The sequence below is a fragment of the Dipodomys merriami genome, unplaced genomic scaffold, assembly GCF_024711535.1.
Source record: "Dipodomys merriami isolate MVZ:Mamm:240054 unplaced genomic scaffold, mDipMer1.0.p SCAF_21, whole genome shotgun sequence".
NCBI lineage: Eukaryota > Metazoa > Chordata > Mammalia > Rodentia > Heteromyidae > Dipodomys > Dipodomys merriami.
Window position 1 is genome coordinate 2,831,565 of NW_027203493.1, and position 5,527 is coordinate 2,837,091.

At 39.5% G+C, this 5,527-nt stretch overlaps 1 pseudogene; it reads left to right on the top strand.

The window, feature by feature from the left end:
- The first annotated feature begins 2,868 nt into the window (after nt 1-2,868).
- LOC138833543 (olfactory receptor 5B2-like) lies at nt 2,869-3,798 on the top strand (annotated as a pseudogene).
- Nucleotides 3,799-5,527: the final 1,729 nt, after the last annotated feature.

Consider the following 5,527-nt stretch of genomic DNA (forward strand, 5'->3'; position numbering starts at 1 on the left):
CAGAGTGGCTTTAGAGATTCACATGATAAATCATATTCTTTTCCCCTGAATACAAATGAAAGTAGGGTAGATTGTGTTTGTTTGATTAGTGACTTTTATCTTGTTTACTTTGTTTTGATTCAGTTGGATTTAAAAAAATATCCCAAATCACAAAATCCCAGATAGTGAAATGATCCTTCTTCACTCTGAAAAACTTTGCAAGAGGAAGGGGGGGAATATTCTTCAAATTGAATTTCAACATTTTTGCCTTGCTTATTCTTGGATGGTAGCTTTCTGATACTACCTGTGTAAATTTACAGGTTTGAATACCTTCTCTGATCCTCAGTGTGCTTACTGGTAAAGCAATAATAATACTATACAGTACACACACACACACACACACACACACACACACACACACACACACACACACACACACACACACACACACACACACACTCCATTCCATAACCTCTCATTGGTTGCAGAATACAATGCACGTTGACAGTGATCATGCAACTTAATATTCATTCCCTCTGAGAGTCAGTGTGTGTGTCATAGACTTTCAGGTTGACGTGGCATTGCAAAATTTCCATGTGCAGTGACTTCCTGAGCATGCTGGAGAGTGCTGGGAAGTTAGTGCTGCCCTCTGCTTTTATGACTGTCCATCCAGTAACAGAGCGGCCATTATAGTTCTGCTCTTCCTCTAAATCTCCCTCCTTGGAGAGAGAGTAGACACATTACGCTCTCTATGGGCTGAGAAGAGCCCTTCTTCCTCTCACCCCTGAATCTTGCCTTGTGATATTCTTTCCTCTAATTTTCTCCTAGACCAGGGAAGCTAGGCATGTATATGTAAATCTGAGTAGGCACGTACAGGTGAGGGCATATATGTCTCAACTTGAGTATCTGAAGGTGCATGTGTGTAAGTCCCTTGCCAACACCTTAGGCTACAGGTGGTCCAGTCTACATGTCTTGTGGTTCATCAGAGATGGTGGCCTGACTGACTGACAAGGCAACTCACAAGACAAACATAGGTCTTAAAGAGAAGGCTCATCAATTGAAATGACCAAGAATGTAGGAAAATAGGGATAGGGAAAACTTGTTAGATGAGAGAATATTATTCCAAATGTTTCAAGTCGAAGAGGAAATGATAAGTATTGTGATTATACAAGAAGATTTAAACAAAATATTTTATCATCTGAACTTGTGGTCTTAAAAATACACAGAAAGCTCATAAACCGACAACTTTGGGTGACTCCTGGTGACTGTGATCTGGCTGTGTCATGAGATTCATGAAAGAAACATAAAATTTAAAAAACTTTATTCTATACTAAATGATGAATTTCAAGAAATACATTTTTTTTCCTAAGAATGACCCACATAAAATTTGCGAAGCAGTGGTCATGATTGGGCAAAGAACAGATTGAGGAATACAGCAAAGGACAGACAACTTCAGTACTTCCAGTGCGGGAGAAAGAAAATTCACACAGAACCTTACCCAGAACTAAACCTCTCCATATCAGCATCTAGTCTGAATCAATAAATATCAAGGTTATCTTGTCCTAATTATAACATGGATGTGTGACACTGATCAGGGTTCTGTATCTTTCTTTTTGCTTGTATTTTCTTGTTTATTTCTCACAGAGACTCAAAGTTGGCCTTATTACTGTCTTTATTGATCACTTTGGAGTGTAATATTCAAGCACAGAATGTTAGCACTAGTGTTAGGTGATAAATGGAAATGTTGATACGCATCTTTTCAGGAACTTATATTTTATGTCTGACATATCTGATGGTGTTCCAGTAATCCGATTTTTCTCTGCAGGTTGAATATACTTGAAAGTATATTTTATGTCTGACATATCTGATGGTGTTCCAGTAATCAGATTTTTCTCTGCAGGTTGAATACTTACCTATTACCTGACAACATACATAGAGAAGAGTTGTGCTGTCTGATTCAATGGGCAAATCCTTTACCTTCATTAAAACTTTAGAAGTTTAGTCATGTCATTGTCAACATGGAGAGATATGCTGGTATTGAAAACATAAGATTTTTTGTACAGCTACTTAAAGATAACTTTATAAAGGTATACGAGTGTGAGGGCAAAAGTTCAAATGTAATTTAGAGTTGGATTATTTCATTTAGTATTCCTTCATTATTGGTGGAGGGATCAATTCCTGCTTAGGGGTTTTATTTGCTTGATTGTATTTAACCTCTAACCAGAGGAAAATATATGATGAATGAAATTAAACTGCTACCTTAGCCTATGATGATATTCCCAAAGATTGAGATTGAACTAAAAATGAGAACTCTGATATAGAGTGCAATTCAATGAAATTTAAGTTGGTTTAAATTCATTTGGATCATCACATACATTTGATGTGGGACCCACTCAACGTATGCTGAGTGCTAAAATATGTCCATGACAGAAGTGGCATCTCATTTATGTAAATATGACTTAATCTACCTCGAATGTTCTATACTTTGTATTAATCAAAATTCAAGTCAAATTCTTAACACTGTTCAGCAGGAACAATGAAAACATTCCAAAAATTCTACCACCTGTGTTGTCTAAATTGGCAGATGGCTTGAGCCACATGAGTCTTGTTCACAATGTTACTAAGCACTGTATCTCGCTTCAATGAAGAAACATTTACGATGTTCGCATGATTCATTGAAATCTCTCAAGCTCCACAGTCCATAACTGCATCCCATGGATGCACTCAGTTTGATTCTGAAGCCAATGCTTGTTCTATAGAACCTAAGAATGTAACTTATTGCTACAATCAGAGAATACATCATGTGTTTTCTAATTTCAATCCCAGTGTGTCATTACTATGTTCTTTTTCTTTCATAGCTATAAACAGTCTAGAGTTTCTCAGGTAGCACTGATGGAGAACAGGAGAGAAGGAACACAGCAGTTCATCCTGGTTGGACTGACCAATGACCCACACCTGCAGGTCCCTCTCTTTACAACCTTCTTCTTCATCTACCTTATCACTGTGGTAGGGAACCTGGGGATGATCCTACTGATTCCTACAGACTCTCGTCTCCACACCCCCATGTACTTTTTCCTTGGTAACCTCCCTCTGGTGGATTTTTGTTACTCTACTACTGTTACTCCCAAGGTCATGTCTGGGCTCCTTATGGGAGACAAGGTCATTTCCCACAATGCTTTGCCACCCAGTTGTTCTTTTTTGCAACCTGTGCAACTGCAGAGAATTATCTGTTGGCCTCCATGGCCTATGATCGCTATGCAGCAGTGTGCAGGCCCCTCCATTATACCACCACCATGACAACAAATGTGTGCGCATGTCTGATCATAGGATGCTATGGCTGGGCCTTACTGAATGCCTGCATCTACACTGGTAATGCATTCAGTCTCTCTTTCTGTAAGACCAATGTGGCCCATCATTTTTTCTGTGATATTCCAGCTGTCACATTTATATCTTGCTCAGATAGTCATGTTCACGAACTGCTTGTTATTTATTTGGCTGGCTTCAACATCTTTTTTTGCTCTTCTTGTAATCTGGGTATCCTATATGACCATTTTTATCACCATCCTGAAGTTGCGCTCAGCTTCCGGACTCGGGAAGGCTGTGTCCACCTGTGCTTCCCGTTTCACTGCGGTCTTCATATTCTACGGCACTGTTATATTCATGTACTTACAGCCCAGTTCCAGTCACTCCATGGACACTGGCCAAATTTCATCTGTGTTTTATACTATGGTTATCCCCATGCTCAACCCTGTGGTCTACAGCCTGAGGAACAAAGAGGTCAAGAACATTTTCACAAAGATAGTTTTCAAAGGAACATGATCTTGATTGTTTTTTTAATTTCTTAAAAGACAAAATACCTGTATTAATTTCTCTCTGCTCTTCACTGTAATGAGTCATAGTTTAACAACTGTACTAAATTCAGGGTTCTGAAGTACTCTGTTTATTTCTGCAATTGCTTGTTGTTTGCATGAAACTTAACATTATGTTTAGGTATATACAATGACTGCCCAATGGCTTTGTTTCTGAAAATCCTTACTGACTATATCGATGTCTTAAATAATTCTTCTTTCATGTCAATGAAAATTTGCATAAGCAAATACATAAAGAAGCCTCCAAATAGAAGAACTGCACATAAGGGCCATCAGAGGATAAATGGATGTGAATATTTGCCAGAAACTAATGTGCCGGTTCCTGGTGGCTACATTTATGGGGTAATTTGACTGAGAGCCAGGCCAGGTCCTGGTGGCTCGCTCTATAATCCTAGCTACTCTAGAGGCTAAGATCTGAGAATCTTGTGGTTTGAGGCCAGCCTGGGGAAGGAAAGTCTGTGAGATTCTTATCTCCAGCTAAACACCAGAAAACCAGAAGTGGAGCTATGGTTCAAAGTAATAGGATGCTAGCTAGCCTTGAGCAGAAAAGCTCAGAGACAGCACCCAGGCCTTGAGTGCAATTCCTACAGCTAACAAAAATAAGTTACCCAGATGAGCAGTAAACTATTTTTTACATGTGTCGCTGTGTGAATGGCTCCAAAATGAACGTCAGTTTTAAGGAGTAGACTTTCTGAATAAGACCTTTTAGTAATGCAAGTGGCTATTCTGTAACCACATGGAGAACTCACCTTATGAAAAATAAAGTCTGGAAAGGGTGAAACATACCTTTTCAATCTCTCATATGTCAAAACTGCTGACTTTCAAGTTCCTGCTTCCCAAGATGGACTCTGGGCCCATCTCACTGCCTCAATGCTCAGGTCTTTGATTTCAAAATGAATCACATCAGTTGCCTTCCTGATAGCACAGGACAAGGCTTCATGACTTTGACCATCACCTGAGCCCACGCTCATAATAAATCCAATTCTATGTGTCTATGCACATTCTATTCGACTTTTATTTGTTGTTGGTGGTTGTGGGGCTTGAACTCTGGGCCTGGGCTGACCCTCAGTTCTTCAGCTCAAGGCTAACGCTCTACCACTTGAGCCACAGTGCCACTTCAGGCTTTTTCTGCTTATGTGGTGCTGAGGAATCGAACCCAGGGCCTCATGCATGTGAAGCAAACACTCCACCACTGAGCCACCTTCCCAGCCCCCTTATTGGACTTTAAAAAATATTTTTATTTACAAATTGTTATACAAGAGGGTTACAGTATACCATGTCCATTTATGATTATAGTGCAGCTTGATTAAGGTGCCCTCTTCTACTCTCCCTTCCTCCCCCACCTGTCCACTCTCCCTCTAGTCATATCAAGTTTCCCACTTTTTTCTACATAAGTGAGATGAAGTTTATGACCATATCATCCATTTTTTATTCCATTTGCTATTCATCTTCATCCTCTTACTGACTACCTCCCACCCATTCAAAACATACTTCAGCCTCTTTAACATATGATAAAAATGATCCTGTAAGGGAGCAACCCAGATGCCTCTCAATAGATGAATGCATTAAGAATATATGGTGAGCTGACAGGGGGAAAAAAAAGAATATATGGTGTATATATATACACACACACACACAATGGAGTTCTATGCTTCCATTAGAAAGAATAACATTGCCCC